At 38.9% G+C, this 27,263-nt stretch overlaps 1 protein-coding gene across 21 annotated transcripts in view; it reads right to left on the bottom strand.

The window, feature by feature from the left end:
- Positions 1-27,263, bottom strand: part of SIPA1L1 (signal induced proliferation associated 1 like 1) — a 419,211-nt gene that overhangs the window by 225,880 nt on the left and 166,068 nt on the right. For all 21 annotated transcript variants that reach the window (XM_063596279.1, XM_063596274.1, XM_063596282.1 and 18 more), the window contains one exon: positions 1,744-1,846. The gene's annotated coding sequence lies outside the window, so the exon portion shown is untranslated. The remainder of the gene's footprint in view (positions 1-1,743; positions 1,847-27,263) is intronic.

The following is a 27,263-nucleotide window of genomic DNA, read 5'->3' as shown; positions in this document are numbered from 1 at the left end:
ACAGGCAGTTGTCACACCGCCTCACTAAAATAACAATAAGTCGCAGGCAGCACCAGGGAAAGGCAGTCTCCCTATAGATAGGAAACACCTGAAACTGGTGATCAGCAGCTTCCTAATAAGTTCTCAATGGGTGGGTGAATAACCTCAAGCATGTGCATTAAGAGGCAAAATGGCAGAGTATGACCTTCTAGGGACATTCTGCTGGTAAGGGAAGAATGCCTCAGGCAAGCGTTATGTACAACTCCAGTAAACACACTGCACATGCTCCCCTCCAAGCACTAACAGACCACTGTGCATACAGACAACCCACTCCAAGGGAAGAATCAGGGCAGAAAGGACGCCAGACCCTGGAAGTATGCTAACATATAACACCCCAAGTCAAAAGGTCAAACCCCATACTTGTCCTTCAAGTCACCCTCAGTATCTTTGCAGATACTGCACCGCTTCCAAGTGTACTTTCTTTCCTTTTGTTCCTGCTCTAAAGCTTTTTAATAAACTTTCACTTCTGCTCTAAAACTTGCCTCGGTCTCTTCTTCTGCCTTATGCCCCTCAGTCAAATTTTTTCTTCTGAGGAGGCAAGAATTGAGGTTGCTGCAGACCCGTACGGATTCACCGCCGGTAATGAAAGGCCTTTAGAGCAACAGCGGAGGACTCCCAAGGAAGAAGTTCTGCGTCATGACCGCAGCATCAACATCTATCTGCGAGTTTCTAGCCTGACCTACAGATTTCTAACTTGCCATCCCTAACTATCATCCCTAATTGGCTTACTCGCCAATTTCTTTCTTGAAATCAGTCAGGCCAGTCTCAGTAGCTTACTCCTGTAACCCCTGTCCTTTGGGAAGCCTAGGTGGATCACTAGAGCTCAGGTGTTTGAGACCAGCCTAGGCAACATAGCAAGACCCCATTTCTATAGAAAAATTTAAAAATTAGCTAGGCACGGTGGCACATGCCTTTAGTCCCAGCTACCTGGGAGGCTGAGGTAGGAGAATGAATCCCTTAAGCCCATGAATTTGAGGTTACAGTGAGCTATGACTGCACCACTACACACAAACCTAAGCAACAGAGCGAGACCCTGCCTCTAAAACAAAACAAAACAAAAATCGGTCAATATCTATTTCCATGTCTGTATGTCTGTCTCTCTCTCTCTTTACACATATAAATATATTTGTATTTATAAACACACACACTCTGGAGAACCTTGACTGATACACTAGGTAAAAAGAAACACTATATTTCTTCTACACACACCAACAAATTCCAACATCAAATCATCAAATAGGGAACGGGGAGTTCCACAACAACCAAGTGTCCAATTCTTGGCAGACACCAAGACACCAACCAGATATCTTACAGTTCAATTCTATGGTGATACTGTCTACCTGGAGTTAGCTATTGATGAAGAACGCCAAACTCTGTAAAATACTTGAAAAGATTTACTCTGAACCAAACATGAGTGACCATGGCCTGAGGCACAGTCTCAAAAGGTCCTGAGAATACGTGCCCAAGGTGGTTGGGTTTCAGCTTAGTTTTAGGGAGACACGAGACATCAATCAGTATATGTGAGATATACATTGGTTCGATCTGGAAAGGTGGGACAACTTGAGGGGGTTGGGGGAAGTGGGTCTCAGGTGGATTCAAAGTCTCATTGGCAATTGGTTGAAGGAGTTACTATCTAAAGAACTGGAATAAACAGAAAGGAGTGTCTGAGTTAAGATAAGGAGCTATGGAGACAAAAGTTCTTACCACACAGATGAAGTCTCATAGGTGGCCGCCCAGAGAGACAATTGATGATCAGACTTTTAAAAGGTGCCAGACTCTCAGCTAATGTCTTCAGGATAGGGAGGGCCTGGAAGGGGAAAGATCTAGTTAACAGAGATTCTTTATAGATGCACATTCCCACCCCCCTCCCAACCCCCCCAACCCCGGCTTCCCCCCACACACAAAAGATGGCATTGCAGGGCCATGTCAAAATACGGCAAAGAACTTTTTTTTTTTTTTTGAGACAGAGTCTCGCTCTGTCGCCAGGCTGGAGTGCAGTGGCGCGATCTCAGCTCACTGTAACCTCCGCCTCCTGGGTTCAAGCAATTCTCCTGCCTCAACCTCTCGAGTAGCTGGGACTATAGGGACGTGGCACCATGCCCAGCTAATTTTTGTATTTTTAGTAGAGACGGGGTTTCACCATGTTAGCCAGGATGGTCTCGATCTCCTGACCTCGTGAAAGAACTTATTTTAACGTAAAATATTTCCATTTCCTCCTTTATCTGTCATGTGATGTTATGCCAGTCAGGCTGGTTAAGTAAAACCCAGTTGATGAGATTTTATGATTTAGAGAGAGTGACTTCCCAGACCCCTGTAGGAATTTGGGCAAGAGACAAAAAGGTCAGAGTTTAGTCCTCATAGCTTAGATCCCACAAGGCTGTTCCTAATTCAGACGCTAACCATCAAGTCCAGGCCTCAGGTATTTCTTACCTACAGAAAATAAATTGCATGGGAGGTGGGAAGGGAGTTTCCCATGACCCCCTCCTTGAGTTTGAGAATTTCCTAGAAGGACTCACAAAACTCTAGAAAACAGGTACTTCTGTTCGCCAGTTTTTTACAAAGATATAAGTGAGGAACAGCCAAATGGAAGATGCATATCGTGGGGTAAGGGAGGAGGCAAGCCCTCTCGGGGCACAGCACCTACATGTGTTCACCAACCCGGGAGCTCTCTGAGGCTGTCCTTTTGAAGAGTTTTCTGGAAAACTCTCTAAACCTCCGGCCCATCTTTCCTCCATGGAGCTAATGGGATGGGATGAAAAGTTCCAAACCTCTACTCACATGACTGATTACCCAGGAAACCAGTCCCCATTCCAAAGCGGTTCAGGGGTTTTCAACCACTAGTCATCGTATTAATATACAAAAAGACACTCTTATCACTCCTGAGAGGTCAAGGGTCTTCGAAGCTCTTGTGTCAGGAACCAAGGACTAAGACCAAATACTGTAACAAAAGATGCTCCTGCCAGGAGCAATGGCTCATGCCTGCAATCCCAACACTTTGGGATGTAAAAGTGGGCACATTGCTTGAGCCCAGGAGTTCAAGATCAGCCTGGGCAACAAAGTGAGACCCCAACTCTGCAAAAAAAAATAAAAAATTTAGCCTGGCATGGTGGCCCACGCCTGTAGTCTCAGCTACTAGGGAGGCTGAGGTGGGAGAATTGCTTGAGTCCAGAAGGTAGAGGCAGCAGTGGGCTGTGTTCACACCACTCTACTACAGCCTGGGCAACAGTGAGACCCTGTCTCAAAAGGAAAGGCGGGGGAGGGGGGCTGAAAATGCTCCTGTCATACCCTATCAGTCAAGAAGTTTTAGAAGTTTTAGATCTGTGCCAGGAACCCAGGTCAGAGACTAAACATATACTTCTTATGTCACACTAGGCAACATGGGAAACACTGTGAGTTTTAAAGGTTTTTAAATTTGAAGTCATACAAGGAAAAAGGCACTTTAATTCAATTCACCTGGGGAACAAAGGCATCCCTTGTTTACTGAAAGATCATACATAATGACTGAAATAATCCCCAACTAACTAAAAGAAAAGTAGATCAATGGTAAGTATACTAAACTCTCTGTATGAAAAACATTTCAGGGAAAGACAGGGTAACATTAGTTCTGATGTGGGATCTGGGGAAAGGGGAGGAGGGCTGGAAGAAAATCAGGCAAAGTGAAATGGAATGCCACACCTGAGCTGAGCTGTCAAGGCCCGTACTTATTCACCCAACCATTTTAAGCTAATAATGTTTCAGGACTATGTCCCAGATGTTTTACTTTGACTGTCTCATCGATTGGTTCATACCAACATTAACTGGCACATACTATTATTATCCGTAATTCTCAGGAGGGATGGAGGAGCTAAATACACAATTCACAAAGGTGACACAGCTATGAAGTGGTACTGGGCCCTGATTTGAGTTACTGAGCTATATGCACCCCTGGCAATAATTCCCAGGCAAAACAATAGGGCAAAAACATTCTATGCCAGATAATCTTATGAGCAATGTCACAGACATATTAAAAGTAAATGGTATATTATGTTTGAGATTTGTATACAAAGAAAGGGGATTAGGCCAGGCGTGGTGGCTCGCACCTGTAATCCCAGCATTTTGGGAGGCCGACCTGGGTGGATCACCTGAGGTCATGAGTTGGAGACCAGCCCAGCCAACATAATGAAACCCCGTCTCTACTAAAAATACAAAAAATTAGCTGGGCGTGGTGGTGGGCACCTGTAATTCCAGCTATTTGGGAGGCTGAAGCAGGAGAATTGCTTGAACCTGGGAGGCAGAGGTTGCCGTGAGCCAAGATCGTGCCACTGCACTCCAACCTGGGCAACAAGAGTGAAACTCCATCTCACACACAAAAAAAAAAGGTGGGGGGGATTAAGGGGAACTAGCATGAGCTGAAACAAAAAAGCAAGCTGTATAAAAAGAAAAGATTTTTGGTTCAAAGTTGCCAAGAACTGTTAAATAAAATTTACAGGAGGCCACTGTTTTGAACTGAGCTTCTGCATTAGGCTCCAGCAGGCCAGATCAAAGTGGGGGCACTTGTGTCAAGTTGAAACTTTATTAACAGATAAATCCCAAACAGGCCAGTGTTTCCAAAAAAACCCAGGAGATTCACAGAAACCAATCCAGAAGAGCCCAGTCAACCTGAACTGGCATGATACGCAAGTTCCTGTCTCTTCTGCTTTAACCCTTACAAGAAAAGTAACCTGAAATAACCTGATGTTAACAAATCCGCTCTTTTATATTGTACTGTTTGCTTGAGCTTTCTTTCTTTTTTCTTTCTTTTTTTTTTTTTTTTTTTTTGAGATGGAGTTTCACTCTTGTTGCCCAGGCTGGAGTGCAATGGCGTGATCTCAGCTCACTGCAACCTCCGCCTCCCGGGTTCAAGCAATTCTCCTGCCTCAGCCTCCCTAGTAGCTGGGATTACAGGCATCTGCCACCACACCCAGCTAATTTTTTGTATTATTAGTAGAGACAGGGTTTCACTATGTTGGCCAGGCTGGTCTAGAACTCCTGACCTCAAGCAATCCACTGGCCTCAGCCTCCCAAAGCGCTGGGATTATACGCGTGAGCCACCGTGCCCAGCTTGTTTCCTTGATATTGCTCACGCTACCTTACAAAAAAACAATTGTTCTGCCATGCACAATGGAGCTCCAAATTTGTAGACGTATGCTTCCCAGTTCATGAATAACTAATAGAAACCAATTAGATGTTCAAATTTGTTGAAATATTTTGTTTTTAAATACAACCTAAAAATTTACCTTTTTTCCATCCTATCTCAACTTAATAAGAAAATAAAAACACAAATTCATGAAGTACAGGAAATCCCAATACAGATGATATCAGCAGACCAGACCAGTGAAAAATTCTGAGAAACAGAAAGCATATGGAAACAGCATGAGGACAAACCCCATAGGGCCAAGAGAACTGTAACTCGTTACAAGTAAGAGGACGGACCTTCAAATAAATTTTCCTAGCAGAATCCAGGAATAACTAACCATGTCAGCCGATTCTGGGAGAAGCAGCAGGCCTTGGATGGTGAGCCAGGGAATTAAAACTCACACATCTTATGGGAAAATCTACACTACCCAACAGGGTACACTCACCATGGCTTCTGTAATAACAGTCTACATGCACCACCAGGTGAATAAAAGTCTTTACAGCAAAGCTGAATTCAACTTTTTAGTTCTACCACTTACTACAAATAAATCTATGACAATCGCTACTCATCCCATGAAAATCAGCAACATGAAAAGGAGTACTGAACTCAAGAATACGTAAAAAAAATTCATACAAAAAACAAAGACTATGTTTTTTAAAGTATAATAAATTCCCTCAAGAAATTCAAGGAAACATGATATGCATAAAAAGAAAAAAGAAAACTTTTTGGTTAAAACATATTTGTTCGGAAATAAAAGTATGCAAGGTGAATCAGCATCAGCTCCTGGAAGTCTGTGGCTGGCTTCTCTACCCTGGATGCCATCCCCAGTGGACATACCATGTTCTAATATCTTCTCTCTTTCCAAAATCACTTCTTTGGCTTCTCTTCGACTTATAAACATGTACAAACTTCCTTTAAATTAGAAAATGCCTTTCCCATGACCCAGATCCCTTTTCCAAATAAAGAAGTAATGAGGTGAGGAGGTGTTAAGAAGCTGAATGGATGGTCTATTATATGAACAAAGAAACAAGAGAAAAATGGGGAGGGATAGTTAGTAACATACCAAACTTAAAGTGCCACCTTTACTGGAGGAGATTACAAATTAAGAGCCTGTATATAGAACTTTGTCCATGAGCATATTTTCCTTGACCCATGGAGTGTTTTACAGAAATTCAATTCCATTTTTTAAAATCATGTATTTAAAATGAAAATACAGATTAACAGCTTCTCTTGAAAAACTGGTAGATCTGATAGCTTTGAGGCCACATTCCCAAACAGCAATGGTGGCTGGAGCCAAATGGCCAGCATGAAACAGGCATTCTCCTCCTCTCCACAGTCCCCAAGACTGTCTTCCTCACCTTGAGCTTATGCCGGTTACCCTCTATTGTCCCACTTGCCCTCTTTTTTTCTTACAGTAGAAAAATATTTTCTCTTATCCCAAGGCCTGCTTTTACTCATTGCCATTGTTTGCCAGGCCCCTGCAGGCACTTAAGTTTGTGAGTCTGCTGCAAAATGATGGAGTCAAGAGAGGAGTTGAAAACACAGACCTCTGGCTGGTAAGAGAAGGCTGACAGGGCTAGAGTTACAGCTTTAGGGGAGCTTGACATATGTTAAAATGAAAGAAGACTGAGTTCACAAAAAAAGAATATATTAAAAGGAAATGGCAATAATGAAGGAACTTTAGGAAATAACCATAATTCAAGTCAGTATGAGAAACTGAAAGGTAAGTAAGTAACAGTAAGGGAAAGGAAGTACAAGGAGTAAGATGGTCAAGACAGATTTCAAAATGAGTTAAATTGATGGTGCACAGATTACAGCAAAAATTCATTCAGTTGTGACACTCCAGCCATAGAAAGAGATCATGGTCCACTGTAAAGTAATCTACTTAACAACCAAATTCAAGTCTAAACTACCCACGAAACTGAACTACACATCAATTGATTAAGGTTAACACAGAAAGAGGAGTGTCTTAATTACTGTCAATGTAAATGCTGTATCAAGGTCTTGGAAGACCTTTTTCATTGACCAGAATTATCATATGACAAAATTTATCTTACATGTTAAAAACACTTTCAAATGAAACAAACAGGCGGGAAAAAAAAATTAGGCACAAATCAACAACAAAATTTCCCTCCAACTGCTGCACTCTATGAGAGTACGTTGTGCTGTCATATTAACAAAAATGGTCAGTTAATAAAGTGAAAAAGTTACCAAGTTTTCCTCTAAATTTTTATGTCATGAGGAGAGCAAAAAGGCCCATTTAACCTAGAAGGCAAGAATTTAAGGCATTACACTGCAAAAGCCATCAGACTGTGAATAAGCGTAATATCTCTGCACATTTGGCTTAAAAAGAACATAATTTAGAAATTCTACAATATAAAATAGGTACCTCTGCTATGGCTTTTGCATTAGACTACAAAACAGGCCAGGCAAGGTAGCTCACGCCTGTAATCCCAGCACTGTGGGAGGCAGAGGTGGGTGGAACGCTTGAGCCCAGGAGTTCCAGACCACCCTGGGCAACAAGACGAGACCCTGTGTCAAAGAAGAAAAAAAAGGAAAAAAAAAAAAAGATTACAAAATAGATAAATGTGAGATAATAATATGGAAAGAATTCATGGAGAAATATAAATTCCATATTAAACATGTAAAAATACCCTTATTAACAATCAAAAAAATAAACATTAAAGCAAAAATGAAGTACCATCATTGTACAACTACTAAATTAGCAAAATAATATTTTGTACATTTGGCCCAGCACGGTGGCTCACACCTGTAATCCCAGCACTTTGGGAGGTCGAGGCGGGTGGATCGCCTGAGGTCAAGAGTTCGAGACCTGCCTGGCCAACATGGCGAAACCCCGTCTCTACTAAAAGTACAAAAATTAGCCAGGTGTGGTGGCACGCCCCCGTAATCCCAGCTACTTGGGAGGCTGAGGCACGAGAATCACTTGAACTTGTGAGGCAGAGGTCACAGTGAGCCGAGATCACGCCACTGCACTCCATCCTAGGCAAAAAGAGCAAAACTCTGTCTCCAAAAATATATATATATGTATTTGCTTGGACAAGTAATTAATGGCACTCCCAGAAAAGGATCTTATGTAAATAATACAACAGAAGCAAAAGGTTATAGGAACAAATATACATTCTACTACAATGTTTCTGAAGCAAAACACAAATAATCTGGAAACAAGTCAATTATCCAACAATAGACATATATAGAAAATTATGGTGCAACAAAACTATAACCTATAATTTTTTGTTCTTTCATGTGACAATAATGGGACAATGTGTGCAAACCTGGAAAAATAACTGATACCATGTTAAGGTGGAAAATAGAATACAGGATGAGTATCCCTTATCCAAAATGCTTGGGACTAGAAGCATTTCAGAATTTACGTTTTCGTGGGGATTTTTTCGGGGGGGAGGGGGGAATATTTGCATATCCATAATGAGATATCTTAAGGATGGGACCCAAGTTTAAACATGAAAATTCATTTATGTTTCATATACACCTTATACACATAGCCTGAAGGTAATTTCATACAATATTTTCAATAATTTTGTGCACAAAACAAAGTTTGTGTATACCGAAACATCAATGAAGTGCAAACTGTCACATCAGGTCAGGTGTGGAAATTTCCACGTGCGGCATCATGTTGGTGCTCAAAAAGTTTTAAATTTTAAAGCACTTCAAATTTCCAATTTTGGGATTAGAGATGTTCAACTTGTAATATACCTACCAAGATTAAAAGTACACTAGGTAAAGAATGAAAAGCTAGGCCAAGACAAAGATGGAAAAACTCAAAGTTCAAATAAGTATTATATTGGAGTGATACATTTATGGAGCATTTTATTTTTCAATATTATTTTAATAATAAAGTAGATGAAACAAAATCTAGGCATCATGGGATAACAAGATTGGCACAGAGACAAAAAACTATAGCGACAGTGCTAAAAAAAAAAAAAAAGAGGAAAGAGAGAGCTGTGAGATCCCAATGTTAGACAGCAGTAACGGTAAGTTTTCACAAATGAAATAAAAAGAGGTCACCAGCTTTAGAAACTTAGAAAGCTACTAAGGACCTAAGAGAGAGGCACTTCAGCAAAATGGTAGAGACACAGATCTTACACAGAGAACTGCTTATTAAATAAATGAGGTGGGGAAGTATCTGTGAGTGACCCAGGCAATGCGGGGAAATAAACTGTTGATCACCTGGGCAAAGAATGAAAGAACGGTGATAGTTTGGAAAAGAATCAAGGTTGAGAAAAGTTTTTTAAACTACAAAATATTAAGGAAAGTGAATGGTCAGTAAAGAGAAACAATGAAAATGCAAAGGAGAATGAAAACTACAAAATGGCTCTTGGAGGCCACATAACACAAGAACTCAGGTTACATGAAGCACAACATGGCTTTTCATTGCTCCCAAAAAGCACTCAAATTTGTCTACAAAAGTGATCCTTCATTAAAAATTTTCATATCTTCTTAAAATCAGACATACTGATTAGAACACGTCTCCAACAGCATTTTAGCAAAAAGCAAGCCAGAGTTCAAATGAATGATTCTCTACTGACTTCTAAAAAAGGTAGAAGTCCCAAGTTAAACCCCAAATAAAATGATTTTGTTAGAGCAAGGAATGTTTGGAATGGATCTAAAATTCACATTTTTCTTCACTTCAACATCACTGAAATCAGTACGCATCTTATATTTCCTGGCATCTTAGCAATGTGCCATAGTTTAGAAGGCTGCATTTTTTTCTTTTTTAAAAATTTTCCCAGATTCAACTCAATTCCTCACAGAGCATTTTTTTCCTTAATAATACATAAGATAATGGTGTGCCTTACAACAGAAGGTATCTTTTATTTTTAAAAATATGGTATCTTTTGGTCCTTACCAACTGCCCTCACGTGTTACTATATAACTACAACAGAAAAGGAGGTAGAGAATAGAGAGAGGAAAGCTGGCATATGCAGTTTTAAACTACTCTGTTTTATAAAAATAGGAAACTGTGAACATTTCACCAGATTTCTGATTCTATAACTAAATGATCCCCACGGTCCTGATTCAGTAACGTTTATTCATGCTCATAAACGCAGAACATAAATCTTACATATACACATTTCACAGCACTCCATGTGAGTAACGGTCATGTTACAGCACAGGAAAAATGACATTTAAGGAAAAAGGATAATGAAAACAGCATACTTTCATTTAAACACAAAAACTTAAAAATTTTTTTTATTGAACAAAGATCAGAGACAAGAATATTTTTATTAAAAATATTAAACTTTTAGGACTGGGCGCGATGGCTCATACCTGTAATCCCAGCACTTTGGGAGGCCAAGGCAGATAGATCACTTGAGGCCAGGAGTTTGAGACCAGCCTGGACAACATGGTAAAACCCTGTCTCTACAAAAAATACAGAAAAGTAGCCACACCTGGTGGCACACACCTGTAATCCTAGCTACTTGGGAGGCTGAGGCACAAGAATCGCTTGAACCCAGGAGGCAGAGGTTGCAGTGAGCCAATATTGTACCACTGCACTCTAGTCTGGGTGACAAGACCGAGACCCTGTCTCAAAAAAAATAAAAATATTAAACTTTTAAGAGAAATACTAGATAAGTAACTATCACTCAGGGCAATTTAATACATATTAACACATTTGCAACTTTTCTGTAAATATAAAATTATTCCAACATAGTTTACAAAAGTAAATAAATATATACATACATATTAACAATTTCAGTGACGATTTTTTGGTGTTTTAATCTCAACAAATGGGTTGTCTAGAAACATTAAAGAAAAATATGTGAAACATTTACAGCGTCAAGCACCTTTGGCAATTACCATAATCACAATTAGCCACTCTGAACTGGATGCACTACAAATTTTTAAATGTTTTACAAATAAGGAAACTGAATTTGCCAACCAATAAATGTATTCTACTACTTCTGCCTATACTGTTGGAAATATAAAGGATGATCAAGTCAATGAAATCAGCATCTTCAAATGTTTCTTCAGCATAATCAGCTTATTGAGGACAGCAGTTTACTCAGAGAACATTTAAAAGTGACTGAATATACACATGGGTTCAGCATCAAAACAAAAACAGGTAACATGCCAGAAAATTCCATCATGACCTTCTAGTTGTATAACTTTGTAATTTACTTTCACATGCATTGTTCTTAGGATAAAATGAGCTATACTATTAGATATAAGAACTCCAGATCTTCCCATTTTTAAATAATACTATCTACACCATTTGAAGCTAAACTCAGACATACAAACTTCATCATGCTAAAATATATCAAGCACATTTTTTCAATAGAGGTCAGGGACATGATGACTACAAAATTTCATGTTACATCATACAAGAATTGCAACTAACTGTCCTACAGCAAGGGGGGACATGCATAAGAATTCAAAACTTCTGGAATTTTATTACTAAGTCTTTTATAAAATATGGAGATAATATTTTCTGATTATTTAATATAAGCAATGCACTATGCTAGGAGAAATTTAAAAAGCAGCTCCTATCCTTAAGAAAATCAGAGTATAACAGGGAAAGAAACATAAAGAACTTCATTAACATGTGGCAGAACACGGTGTTAGAGGAGTCTTATGAGAACACAAGGATGATAAAACTGAGAAGTATATTAAACCATAACTACATTTGCACTAATGTAGGTGAAAAATAGTCTCTCTGGATTAAATGGGTCACTAGGAATAAGAGTATTTTATTTTAGTTATCTGCAACATGTTTTAAATGTTGACAAGTTTTCATATTTAATATACTCTACCCTAATAGCCAAAAATTTTTGTTTCTGGGCTTTTAAAATACTCAAGATTCTAGGCTGGGCATGGTGGCTCATGCCTGTAATCCCAGCACTTTGGGAGGTTGAGCCGGGTGGATCACTTGAGGCCAGGAGTTTGAAACAAGCCTGGCCAACATAGTGAGACCCTGTCTCTACTAAAAACACACACACACACACACACACACACACACACACAAAATTGCCAGGCGTGGTAGCATGTGCCTGTAGTCTCAGCTACTTGGGAGGCTGAGGCATGAGAATCACTTAAACCCTGGAGGCGGAGGTTACACTCTAGCCTGGCAACACAGCGAGACTCTGTCTCAAATATATATATATATATATATTTTTTTTTTCAAGTATCTCAAAGGCTCTCATGATAGTAAAACCAAAATAGCCAAATAAAAGCATCAGTCCATGAAGGTAAAATGGTTTTTAAGAACAATCATGGCTAATACTGAAGAATTCTAATTACTTGTTAGCATACCAGGCTACAATATGACACACAGAAGGAAAAAAAAAAAGCTATGTTCAATGAAGATTTTTTTTTTTTTTTTTGGAAACAGGGTCTTACTATGTCGCCCAGGGTAGAGTGTACTGGCAGTTCACTGCAGCCTCTACTTCCCGGGTTCAAGTGGCCCTCCCACCGCGGCCTCCCGAACAGTTGGGACTACAGGCACATGCCAACAGGCTCAGCTAATTTTTGTATTATTTATTTATTTATTTATTTTGTAGAGACGGGGTTTCGCCATGGTTTGAGACCCAGGCTGGTCTCAAACTCCTGGAAATCAAGCAATCCTCCCACCATGGCCTGCCAATGTGCTGGGATTACAGGCATGAGGCCACTGTGCCCAGACTTCAATTAATTTTTTAATGAAGCTTTTATAAAAACTGAAAGGTACAAATTCTACATGTACATCTTTTAGAACTTTCAGAAACTGAACCGACCACTGTAACTACTACTCGATCAGGAAAGAGAACATTACCAACACCTCAGAAGCCACCCTCATAAGTCCTCAGTAACCTCCAGTGCTAACAACCATTATGACTTCCAGCACCACAGATTAGTTCTGCCTGTTTTTGTATGGTCACTTTACAACATGGGAAAAGCAATTTATTTAAATGGGGTCAGAGAATATGTACACTTTCTTATGTCTTCTTTTGTTTCACATTGTGAACTTCATCTTTGTTGCTATGGAAAGCAAAATACTACAGAGGATTTCACCATTTATCTTTTTTCTTCATATATATTTATTTTTATTTATTTATTTATTTTTGAGACAGGGTCTCGCTCTGTCACCCAGGCTGGAGTGCAGTGGCTTCAACATGGCTCACTGTAGCCTCGACTCCTGGGCTCAAGTGATCCTCCCACCTCAGCCCCCCAAGTAGCTGGGACCACAGGTGCACACCACTGCACCCAGATAATTTTTAAAATTTTTTATAGAGATGACGTCTAACTATGTTCCCCAGGCTGGTTCAAACTCCTGAGCTGAAGCAATCCTCTTGCCTTGGCCTCCCAAAGTACTGGGATTACAGGCCTGAGCCGCTGCACTCGGCACCTTTTAATGTCTTTGTTTTGTTTTGTTTTTGGAGGCGGAGTTTCGCTCTTGTTGCCCAGGATGGAGTGCAATGGCACGATCTCGGGTCACCGCAACCTCTGCCTCCCGGGTTTAAGCAATTCTGCTACCTCAGCCTCCTGAGTAGCTGAGATTATAGGCATGCGCCACCATGCCCAGCTAATTTTGTATTTTTAGTAGAGATGGGGTTTCTCCATGTTGGTCAGGCTGGTGTCAAACTCCCGATCTCAGGTGACCTGCCCGCCTTGGCCTCCCAAAGTGCTGGGATTACAGGAGTGAGCCACTGCACCCTGCCCCCTTCTAACTTTTGATGAACATTTTGTTCTATTCTAGTTTGATGCAAGCACAAATAATGCTGCTATAAACACTTTTGGCATATTCTTTGGGGCACAGATGTGTGTGTTTCCATTGTATCTGTACACCTGGTAGTGGAACTGCTGGGTCAAAAGTTCTAGCAATTTTACTCCCGCTAGCAGGGTGTATAAGTTGCAATTTATAATTCCACGAGCAGAGCTGTCCAATTGCTCTACACTTGGGGTTATCTTTTTCATTTGTTCTACTGGTAAGAATATAATAATACAACTGTGGCTTTAATTTGCGCTTCCACCATATGATTTTGAGGGCCTTTTAAGAGGCTTATTTTATTGTCCAAATGAGCATCTTCTTTTGTGAATTGCTTCTTCAAGTCTTAGATCTTTGGCTGGGGGAAGGCAAGAGGGAGGGAGTGTCACGCTTTTATTGATTTGTAGCTCTTTATGTATTGTGGTTATGAGTGCTCTGTTGGATGTATGTGCTGCAAATATTTCCTCCCACTCTGTAACTTGCCTTTTTGCTCTTAATTTTTATTTTGTTGAAGAGAAATTCTTAATTTTAATGTTCAACTTATCAATGTCTTCCTTTATCTAGTTAATCTCAATGACACTCAAACACTACGTCCAAATGTCAAAAAAAGGAATGTTTAGACTAATTCAACTAATATTAGCATGTTTATAATAGATATTTTAAAGAAGTTTATGCAAAGATTTTAATTTCTAACAAATTTGGTATAATTGTTCAATAAAAAAGAAACTTAGGGCTTATTTTAGTGAAAAATGGTTAGGAACTGAATCTCTGGTTTCTGGTGGGACACATATCAATGACCTCCTTCTCAATTAAACGATTTTAAATTTCTATTCTCATTCAAACAATTTTGCACAGTGGCTCTTAAAGACAGGTTTTGCTTTAATATCATGAAGAAACTGAGAATCTAAGTAATGTGATACAAAACAAATCAAAAAAGCCCCCCAAAACAAATTACACCCCTGAATATCTCATAACTAAAATTAGGGCAATGATTATTTAGCACATCAATCACCTTTTTTTTCCTTTTGCTAATTTCTATTGCTATCCTATTTCACATCCTGAAATGAGAACCAAAAATAACTGAGGAAAATAAAGCTGTTAGATTGATAATTTAAGATATGATATTTGCATAACAAATTACCATATTATGATACAATTACATATTCCTTAAACAAGAACTTGCTTGACAGGATGAGGCATGCAAAGCAGCAAAGTACTTTAAAAACTTGAGAAAAAATCTGGTCAACAATACGCAAGCAGATGTTGTGCTTATATAAATTACATACATAGGAAGAGTTTCCTTTTCTCTCTCTGTATAGATATATACATATTTTTGAGACAGGGTCTCACTGTGTCATCCAGGCTGGAATGCAGTGACACGATCATAGCCCACTACAGCCTCAACCTCTGCAGGCTCAGGTGATCCTCCCACCTCACCCTACCAGGTAGCTACAGGCACGTGCCACCTCCTTTTCTATTTTTATAATCTTTGATTAAACTAACAATCTACTAATCAAGTTTTATTTATAATAAAAGCATCAAAATGACTTGATGAATGTGGGAAAGAATCAACCCTGCAAACCATGATTTAAATGTTTCTTTTATGCAATAACAACTGGAGGAATATACTTTTTCTTGTCACTTGTTAGATTAGTGTTAATGACAAATCATATAAACCCTATCATTTGAAGAATCTGAAGTATCCTAATTTTCCCAAAATGCTTTTCAGCAAAAGTATGCAATACTACATCATCAAAAATTAATAAATTAATATAAGCCTTGTAAAGAACATTTGATAACCTATGGTTAAACAGCACAAACAAAAAGCCTACTTCATCCTGTCCTGACTAGTCACAAACAGTAATAACTCACTTATCAAGAAAGCTCCATCTGAAAAATTCTACTCACCACATCACGGACTAGAAAAAGCAGCAAAAGAGTTGGTAGGCAAATTACATAAAGAAAAAACAAAAACTACCCAAACTCAAGATTGTTCAACAGCATCCATATAATTCTGAAAATAGTAGAATATGTACTGCACGGAATACTGTTTATTCAGCTCATAGACAATGCTCACTGCACACACAGATTCACACTCACAGACTCCTCAGATGAATTTCAGGGCCCCCAGTTTGGAGGAGCACTAAAACAGATGTTACAGAGTTTATGTACTTTCCTTAGAGAAGAGCTCTTGGGGAATTTACTGAGAAGCACTTCACTATTTTTTTCAAACATGATTCTTATAGCCTTATTCATGATCATTTCATAGAAGCAGTAAACCAAAAACCGAATGGAAGGGGAAGCACTGCCAGAATCAGGCATGCTAACAGCAGAAAAGGAATGCCTGAAAGAGACATAAGCAGCCTTACACCACTCAATAGTCATTGCTAGCTTCCCTGTAATTTCAAACTCATATGAAAATTACAGTTCATACAATGACTTTGTTATCAAGAAAAGATTGTATTTTTAAGTGTACCTAAAATAAGATTTCTCAGAAAAGGTTAACATAGCAAATTTAAAGCTTAAAGAGGACACTCCACCAAAGAGGTACAAAGATGGCAAATACATGAAAGATGTCTGAAACCACCATTAGCCATTAGGGAGATGCAAATTAAAGTCATAAGAAGATCCCACTCACACCTATTAAAATGGCCAAAATTTAAAATGCTGGCAATACCATGTAGTGGCAAGAATGGGAAATGAGAACTCTCCAACATTGCTGGTGAGAACGAAAAATGATACAGTCACTCGTGAAAGTGGTTTGGCAGTTTCTCATAAAGCACTTACCCTATGACTCAGAAATCATGCACCTGGGCATCTATCCTAGAGAAATGAAAGCTTACATTAACAGAAAAATCTGGACACAAATGTTTATAGCAGCTCTATTCACAATCACTCAAAACCAGCAACAACTCAAGTGTCCTTCAACAGGTGATTGTATAAGCAAATTGGTATATCCACACAATGGAATATCCTGAAATAAAAAGGAACTACTGATACATGCAACAGCTTGGATGAATCTCAAAGGCAAGCTTAGTGAAAGCAGCTAGTCTTGGAAGATTATATACTGTATGGCTCCACTTATATAACATCCCAATTTATTAAGTTAAGTGACATTCTTTAAAAGAAAAAACTACAGGAATGGATGGCAGATCAGTGGTTGCCAGAGATTATAGGTAGGCAAAGAGGTGACTATAAAGGGGTAGCATGAGGGAGTTTTAGGGGGTTACAAAACTCTTCTGAATCTTTATTATAATGAAAGTCACAAAAATCCATACATGTGTTTAAATTCCTGGAATTGTATATGTGTATGATCATTTAGAACGGTATGGGCCAGGTGTGGTGGCTCACATCTGTAATCCCCAGCATTCTGGGAGGCCAAGGAAGAAGGATCCCTTGAGTCTAGGAGTTCAAGACCAGCCTGGGCAATATAGCAAGACCCCATCGTAATAAAAATAAATAAAACTGTAGGATCTTTTTTTTGTTTTTTTGTTTGTTTGTTTTTTGAGATGGAGTTTTGCTCTTGTTGCCCAGGCTGGAGTGCAGTGGCGTGATCTCAGCTCACTGCAACCTCTGCCTCCTGGGTTCAAGTGATTCTCCTGCCTCAGCCTCCTGAGTAGCTGGGATTACAGACATGCGCCACCATGCCCAGCTAATTTCTGTATTTTTAGTAGAGGTGGGGTTTCACCATGTTGGCCAGGATGGTCTCAATCCCCTGACCTCATGATCCTCCTGCCTCGGCCTCCCAAAGTGCTGGGATTACAGGCGTGAGCCACCGCGCCCAGCCCAGGATCATTTTTAAAGGATTCTCTTTTTAGTTTAAGATAAAAACATTACTGGAGAAAAAGAGGGACAATTTATAATGATAAAAGGGTCATCAGTGAAATATAATAATTTAAAACCTACATGCAACCTAACAACAGAGCACCAAAACAAACGAAACAGAACTGAAAGGAGAGAGACAATTCATCAATAATTGAAGACTTCAAAACTCCACTCTAAATAATTGACAGAATAACCAGACAAAACATCAGCAAGGATATAAACACTAGACAGTATAATTAACCATACTGACTTAACTGACATCTATAGAAAACTTCATCCAACAACAGCAGAATACACATTCTTTTTAAGGTCCAGGTTAGACCATTTGCAATGTCACAAAACAAGTCTCAAATTTAGAAGGATTGAAATAATATAAAATATGTTTGCTGATCACAAAGAATTAAAATCTACAATCAAAAGAAATTTGAGAAATCTCCAAATACTTGAAAATCAAACAATAACATCCAAACAACCCATGGGTCAAAGAAAAAAAAATCACAAGCAAAATTAAGAAATATATTTATTATCATCATTAATATAATTTTTATTTTTAGACATGGAGCCTCGCTATGTTGCCCAGACTGGCCTTGAACTCCTTGGTGCAAGTGATCCTCCTGCTTCAGCTTCTTGAGTAGCTGGGACCACAGGCATATGCCACCACACCCAGCTCAAAATTTTAAAATACCTTAAACTGAATAAAAACAAAAATACAACATGTCAAAATTTATGGGATGCAGCTAAAGCTGTGGCTAAAGACAATTTTATAGCTTTTTTTTTTTTTTTTTTTTTTGAGACAGGATCTTGCAGGCTACAGTGCAGCAGCAAGATCATGGCTAACTACAGCAGTCTCAAGCAATCCTCCCAACTCAGCCTCCCAAGTAGATGGGACCACAGGCACATGCCATTAAATCCAACTGATTCTTTTTTTCTTTCTTTCTTTTTTTTTTTTTTTGTAGAGATGGAGTCTCACTATGTTACCCAGGCTGGTCTCGAACTCCTGGCCTCAAATGATCCTCCCACCTTGGCCTCTCAAAGTGCTGGGATTACAGGTGTGAAACACTGCTCACAGCTGAGAATTTTATAGCTTTAAACTTAAACCTATTTTAGAAAATAAGAAAGATCTCAATCGTCTTCACTTTAAGAAACTAAACAGTAAAGTAACCCCAAGCAAGCCCAAAGAAAGAAGTTAAAGTTTAGAGCAAAACCCAATGAAACTGAAAACAGAAAAACAGTAAAAGTCAATAAAACCAAAAGCTGGTTCTTTGAAAAAGTAAATAAAATAGACAAAGCTTTATTTAGATTGACCAAGGAAAAAAGAAAATTATCCCCACCAAAATTACCAAAATCAGGAATAAATGAGAGAGCATCACTATTGACCCTACAGTATAAAATATAAATATATTTTAAATATATAAAAGAAAATATAAAAACAGTATGCCATCAAATTAGACAAATTAGATTAAATGGACAAATTCCTAGAGAGACATAAATAACCAATACCAACTCAAGAAGAAACAGAAAATCTCAATATACCTAAAACAAGAAATTGAATTACTAATTAAAAATCTTCCCACAAAGAAAATACCAGGACTAGATGGCTTCACCATGGAATTCTATCAGATACATAAAGAAACAATGACAATTCTTCACGAACTCTTCTAGAAAACAGAGAAAGAGACAACACTTCCCAGCTCATTCTATATTACCACAATACTAAAGCCAGACAAGAGCATTACAAAATAAGAAAACAATGAACCAATATTCCTCAGGAATTTACAAACAAAAATTCTCAATTAAAAAATCCTCTGTCTGGGTGCAGTGGCTCCCACCTGTAATCCTAGCACTTCTAGGAGGCCAAGGTGGGAGGATCAATTGAGCCCGAGAGTTCAAGACCAGCCTGAGCCAGGCGCAGTGGCTCACGCCTGTAATCCCAGCACTTTGGAAGGCCAAGGCAGGTGGATCACGAGGTCAGGAGTTTGAGACCAGCCTGACTAAACATGGTGAAACCCTGTCTCTACTAAAAATACAAAAAGTAGCCAGGCAAGGTGGTGCACACCTGTAGTCCCAGCTACTCGGGAGGCTGAGGCAGGAGTAACCAGCCTGGGCAACATAGTAAGGTCCCATCTCTACAAAAAATTTTAAAAATTAGCTGGATGAGGTTGGGTGTGCCTATAGTCCCAGCTACTATTGAGGCTGAAGTGGGAGGATCGCTTGATCCTAGAAGGATGAGGCTACAATAAGCCAAGATCATATCACTGCACTCCAGCCTGGGTGACACAGTAAGACCCTGTCTCAAAAAAAAAGAAAAGAAAAGAAAAGAAAATCTCAATTAGATACTATGACCAAACGGGATTCATCTTAGCAAGTATGGTTTAACATCCAAAAATCAATTATTATAACCTCCAAAAGTCAATTAATTTAATACAACATATTAATAAAGGACAAAAAGCCACACGATTATATCAATATATACAGACAAAGCACTTGAAAAATTTAATTCAACACCACTAATGATTTAAAAAGAAAAAGAAAAAAAGCCTTAGTAAACCAGGAACATAAGGGAACTTCCTCAGCCTGAACGAACATCATACCAACAGTAAAAGACTGAAAGCTTTCCCTCTAACATCAGGAACAAAACAAGGACGTCCACTGTCACCATTTCTATTCAACAATCCAATGAAGATTCTAACTGTTACAAGAAGGCAAAACAAAATAAAACAGAACAAAAATTAAAGGCATCTGAATAGGACAAGAAGGTGTAAAACTGATAACCTTTCAAAGCCTCAATTGTAGAGATTTTTCAATACTCACACAAGCACTACCCAATCAGAGAACTCATGCTTAAAAGCAAAAGCCCCTGTGCTATTGCATGGTAAAGACTGAACCACGGAGTCCCTTCGGGCTGGCCTGCCCACATTATCAGTGATCAGGAGTATAAAGTTCCTGCATAATATTAAAAAACAAACAAAATGCAGAATCTATCCTTTAAGGAGTAATAAAAACAAATATTTGCTGAATTAAAATTTATTCATAAAATATCTGACGTTTTCCAAATATAAACACACGTTAATTTTCTTAATCCATTTGAATAAAATCATATAGACTTTATAGTATCAGCTTCACTGCTAACAGAACATACATAACCTTTGTTCCACTGACTGCTTTTAGGTAAGAAACAATAATCCAAGTTTCCAGCCTGTGCTATATATTCTGATGAGGGATACTTTGGTGATGATACTTTGTCAAAATACTTTTTTTGTTGTTCAACATTATGTCCTTGGAGAAACATAATGAAAGTCTCCTCAGTCACTCTGGTTAATCAATTTAATTGTTTCTCTAGAAGTCACATCCACAAAAATAACTGAATTTGTATTGTTCACAAACATAGCAGTAAAACAAGACCTCCCATCTGCCCAAGTAGTTCTTCAATAACTACTTTCGCCAGGTGCAATAGCTCACACCCGTAATCCCAGCACTTTGGGAGGGTGAGTGGGGAAAACTGCTTGAGCCCAGGATTCAACACCAGCCTGGGTAACATGGTGAAACCCCATCACTCCAAAAATAAAAAAAACTGGGGGGCGTGGAGGGTTTGGGCACCTGTAGTCCTAGCTACTCAGGAGGCTGAGGCAGGAAAATTGCTTGGGCCCAGGAGTTCAAGGCTGCAGAAAGCTACAGAGCTACAGTCACACCACTGCACTCCAGCCTGGGTGACAGAGCAAGACCCTGTCTCTAAAAAAATAAATACCTATGTTTTGGGGGAGGGATAAAGGGGCAGGCACCACAGATATATTCTTTCGATATAAATTGATTTAGAAATTGGAGAATAGTTACATAAGTAAAAGAGATCCCAGATTCTGCCTTCCGGGACAACAAAAAAGGAGGTAAATGTATGAAAATGCCATTTACTGGCTGGGCACAATGGCTCATGCCTATAATCCCAGCACTTTGGGAGGCCACAGTGGGAGAATTGCTTGAGCCCAGGAGTTTGAGACCAGCCTGGGCAATAGAGTGGACCCCATCCCTACATTTAAAAAAAAAAAAAAAAAATCTAGCCAGGCATGGTGGCATACGCCCATGGTCCCAGCTACTTGGGAAGCTGAGATGGATCGCTTGAGCCTGGGAGATTGAGGCTGGAGTGAACCATAATTGTGCCCTGGGCGAGAGAGTGAGCTCCTGTCTCTGAAAAATAAGAGCGGCTTTCACTCACAAATATTCTGACCACTAAAGAGCTATACCGCACGGGCCTGGTCCTATCACACAGTCTTCAAGTCTGAAGCAGACAGCAGAGGTTGTTTATATCCAGAGTTTATATTAACATGACCTATATCCAAGAAAACTGCTATCTGCCTCAACAGATGTCCACACTATTAAACAGCTCTGTCAAGCTCTTTCAGAATCAAAGATTTTTCTTAAAGAAAAGGAACACACTAAAATTGTCACCTGTAAACCCCATTTCTGGCTCTTTTTTAACAGGGCATCAAGTTGACCCTTTATGCTGTTGGAAAAAAACACGGCTATATTGAAGATTAAAACTTCTAAACTAATAAAAACAACACCACAGTTCTAAATTCTCTCCTGCCTCATCTCCCCTTGAAACTTCAAGCAATCCACACTTGCTCCTTCCTGCCAAATCCTTGCTGTAACTGTGCCATCAGGCTGCTAGCACGAAAAACTGAGTTACTATACCACCCTCTTTGCACTCAGCCCTGGTAGTAGCCAATATTTCCCAACACAGCCAAACAAAGACCTTGTTGTCAAGGACAGGCATCTCGGCCAATGCTAGCTACCGTGGTGCCTCGCCATTACACAGGTTGAAATACAGTCAAATCATTAGGTGACAGAGGGGAGATGGTGCTGACAAGACTTGGATTAGCAGAAACAGGAGAGCATTTTTCCCACACACACACAACCCGAACTATAATAAATGAGGATTATCAGGTAAATTCTCATAATTCTCTTCATTTACAATTTACTGAAAATGTAGCCTACAAATGCCAACTCTTCATGTGGGGGCGGGGGGAAGGGGTGTGGGTGGGTGTGTGTGTGTGTGTGTGTGTGTGTGTGTGTGTGTGTTTGAAATAAAACATTAGGCCTGAAACGGTGGCTCACGCCTGTAATCTCAGCACTTTGGGAAGCCAAGGCAGGCTGAGCATTTAACTGTTGTTCCAGCTACTTGTGGGGTTGAGGTGGGAGGACTGCTTGAGCCCGGGAGGTCGAGGCTGCAGTGAGCCATGATCGCACCACTGCACTCCAGTCTGGACGACAGAATGAGATTATCTCAAAACAACAATAACAACAACAACAACAACAAACAGGTTGCTCCCTAATACTATCGCTTATATTGCTTCTAGAGCACTTATTACAGTTCATATGTCCATATTTGTTTCATTTCTCTTCCACTAAGCCATTAAGTTCCATGAAGATAAGTACAATGTCAGTTTGGAGATATACTGTCCCCAGAACCCAGGCCTGACACATAGAAGGAGCTCAAGGGGAAAAAGAGGAATAAATGATGATCACCAAAAGGAACAACTGTAATTTAAACTTCAGAGAACTGAACCCAAAGATAGCTCAGAGTTTCCAAGAGCCACATTCAGTTTGCTTGAGTATCCTGCTGTAATGAAGGAAAAACAAAACTGAAATTAAAGAGACTCTTGAAAATCAACTGGTAGTTGACATTTCCTTTCCAATGAGTTAGAAATATATTAATAGGTGAATTTAATTTCTTTTTATTTTTAAATATCGACATCCTGTCTGTTTGAAGGGAGGACTCTGAGGATTAAAAAGGGTAACTACTTAAGCACTCAGTGATATACAGAGCATTATAAAATATTAGGATATGATAAATATCATTGCTACTAAGTTAAATAAGCAAACTTCCCAGTATCAGGAACAGGCATCTTCATTCCTATTAAACCACTACCTTTGAAAATGTTCTCTACGATGTATGTACGATATTAGGTAGCTAAAACTTAAGGTCATCTTTATAAAGAAATTCTACTTTTTATAGATTCAGCATTTATGTTATTATGAAAAAATAACTATTGTAAGCAATTACTTTGCTTTTGTTCAAATGGGTATACAACAAAGAAAAAATGATAAATGCTTCAAAATGTTTCCACAAGTGTTTCAAATAATGTTGCTGTATGACACTTTGTGGGAGCTAGTTAATGGCACAACAATCTTGGAGATGTTCACACATCACCTGTGTGGGCAATGCAAAAATATTCACAGAGGTCCTCTGTTGGAAACACATCAATTATTATAATAACATGGACAATACATCCTGTTATAAATAAAATACAAGTTAAAAAACCCACATTTTCTTTTTTAAAAATACTTATTTTGATGTAAAAAAAAATTTAGACACAGTCACAAAATAATTTATAATTTTGTGTTGCTGAAAAGTACCAAAAAGACATAATGTTAAGCACTGACACCATTAAAAGGTATCATCAGCCTCAAGGAAACTATTACACAAAGGTGTTGGTTAAGATGATAATCATTAAGACTACAAGAAAAGTGGTGCCCAGAAATAAATACAGGTTTTCCTACATCAAAATAAATGCTTAAGTAACACTGTTAAATCATGAAGAAAAAAAATACTGCCCTTCAAGGTTATTTTTTAATGAAATCAAAATAACTTATTACCACTTTGTTTCAATTTTAGTTGAAATTTTAGGCAATAATTTAACTATATCTATGCAAGCTCAATATATGTTCACTTCTCTGATTATTAAAAAGTTAGCAATAACCTTCTCTACTCCCATCTTACCCTATTAACGTATCTGTTTAACACATTCTATGTAAACCTTAGACTTGTGTGTGACAAATGAGGCTTGAAAGAATCCCTCCATATTTTGATAACTGATTATTCACTTGCATAAATGAATAATGTTAAGTTGCAACATATGATAAACTGACTTCCAGCCCCGTGAGAGCTGCCACTAGTCTTACCTTTCTCATTTGTAGGTTTAATAACATTTACAAGCCTGTCCAACCCACAGCCCGCAGGCCACATGCAGCCCAGGACAGCTTTGAATGCGGCACAACACAAATTCATAAACTTTCTTAAAACATTATGAGATTTTTTGGCAATTTTTCTTTTTTTCTTGTTCTTTTTTTTTTTTTAAGCTAATCAGCTATCATTAGTGTTAGTGTACTTTATGCGTGGCCTGAGACAATTCTTATTCTTCCAGTATGGCCCAGGGAAGCCAAAAGATTGGACATCCCTGATTTATGCAGTCTCCAGAGGAAAAATTCCTGACTCACCTAAATCGCACTGAAGAATATATCAATACAATGGTCTTATTACCTTAAAATTAACCTTTTAAATTTTCTTTCCATGTTCTCTAACCTTTCCTAGTCAAACTGGAAAATATCCAATAAAATTAGTGTAGAGAAACCAGACTCAATTCTATAACGAATAATCTCTCATCTTCTCACGAATTTCCTGGAAGTAATGAGTGTGGACTGAAGAAGCAGACATATAGCACACAGACTGGGTCCCAAGTTACAAGCACACTGACCTTATCTAGCTTCAAAGGCATACTGCCTTTCAGAGTCTAAAACAGAGCGATGTGCATCATAAGAGATAGCCTATCAGATCCCTAGGCCCCAAATGTACCAAAGGTCAGTTTTCTAAAGGCAATGTCTATTTTTAAACGAATATAAGTTGGGTTCTAAATCTGACCTCCATTTAAATGATCAACTGGGGAGGAATGTCTGGCTGGACTCCTAAGCAGTTTAAGTTGCTTGTGGAATGGTCCAAACAAAGTTCATTTTATACACAACACACAAAGATTCTCTTAGCAGCAGGCGTCTTCCACAGAGGCAAGAGCAGCAGCTGTGAACAAGGAGCCATCCTGCAGCTGAGGAGCCTGGAATTTACTTCTTCACATAACTGATAAAAGCAGGCCATTCTCCACTAAGATGGTTTGGGAAAACCAATTTCCGAGTGCTCAGTATAAAAGAATGAGCATATTTTATGAAAAACAGAGCATATTTTCAGTGGCGTGCAGAGTACATGAATACCATCCAGAAGAAGATGCCAATAAAAACCTACAGTATTTTCAAGCTTCCTCACAGTACTCTTCTCTTCACAAAGTACAAGTTCATAGCCTACACTGACCAAGAGTCTCAGTGACAAGGAAGAAAGAGTTTTCTTTTGAATTTTGTGTTCAGAAACAGGAAAATAAAGGAAAACCATGAATTTCCTATTACAACATCTCTTAGAGATAATTATGGCATCAACTGATAATTTTGGAAATTTTCATCATTCTCAATTTTGAAGAAGCCTCAAAGCACTGGGAACTTTTACAGCTTTTTAAAAATTATTTTTCACGGGTACTACAACAGTGGTATAAGGTTGGCACTAGCATACTGTACTAGTTGGGAAATTATGTCCTATCAATTTTAATATCCACATTTGAAAAATCACTTCCAGGACAGAGTGAAATTCTAAAACAAATACACCTCTGAAAACACATCTATAAACATAGAACTACATAAATTATATATATATATTTAAGCCAAAATAATAGTAATTCAGTAAACTCCATTTAATAAGCTATTAATAATCAGTAATGAAAGTGAAAATAGCAGATGTGCCCATTTGTACATGTCACTAACAAGGTCTGCCTTCTCTCATTAGCCAGTAGTTCTGGCCCCCTCCACCACGCCTGAAGATAAACCAACACAGTGAGTCAGAGGGCAGAGCAAAGCCAGACATCTCCTTTTCTAGATATCTGAACAATCAGACTTTAAGATTCAAAAAGTATCGACCATGAGAAGTGAAAGCATAGCATCTGCATCAAAAGCCTTGATTTGTCATGGCACCTACACACTAAGGATGGGGTGTATGTATCTGTCTGTCTCCCCCAGTTCCCTGGAAAATCCTAAAGGTAAAGACTACTCTTGTTCTCTTTTGCAGCTCTAGAACCCAGCATATAGCAGATATTCAAGTGTTAAATGACAACTTGAGCAAATGAATACAGATCTCCTACAATGAGTCTTCCAGTGACAGATAATTATAGTTCTCAATTATGCCCTGGTATCTGCATGAGGTCCAGCTCATTCAATAAAACAAAGCATGGTGGAAAACTGCTGTTCCTCACCTCATTCTTTACCTCTGGGATCCACAGATCTCACTTCCTCATGTCCCCAAGAGCTGAGCAGAGTGAAAGTGGACACTGGAGAGCTCTAGGTAGTCTTCCTTTCTCCTCTTCCTGCTCACCCATGCACACTCATTCATTACATATTTAATGGGTACCTACCATGCCCTATACACCATACACAGATGCCAGGAATAGCTGTAACACACCATAGCAACTGCCCTCCAAGAATTTATCACTGAGAAAAGCAGAGAAGTTACTGCAATGTAATGTGAAAAAATGATGGATATACAGAATGCATGCTTCCTATGAGAAGTCAGGCACTGTTTGGAGTATTTACAGGAACTATCTCATTTTCTCCATATCACCACTGCTTAACTTCCTCTCTATGATGTGGTAGGCAGAG

Source organism: Pan paniscus, chromosome 15 (assembly GCF_029289425.2).
Source record: "Pan paniscus chromosome 15, NHGRI_mPanPan1-v2.0_pri, whole genome shotgun sequence".
NCBI classification, from domain to species: Eukaryota; Metazoa; Chordata; class Mammalia; order Primates; family Hominidae; genus Pan; species Pan paniscus.
This window is presented reverse-complemented; position numbering and strand designations above follow the sequence as displayed.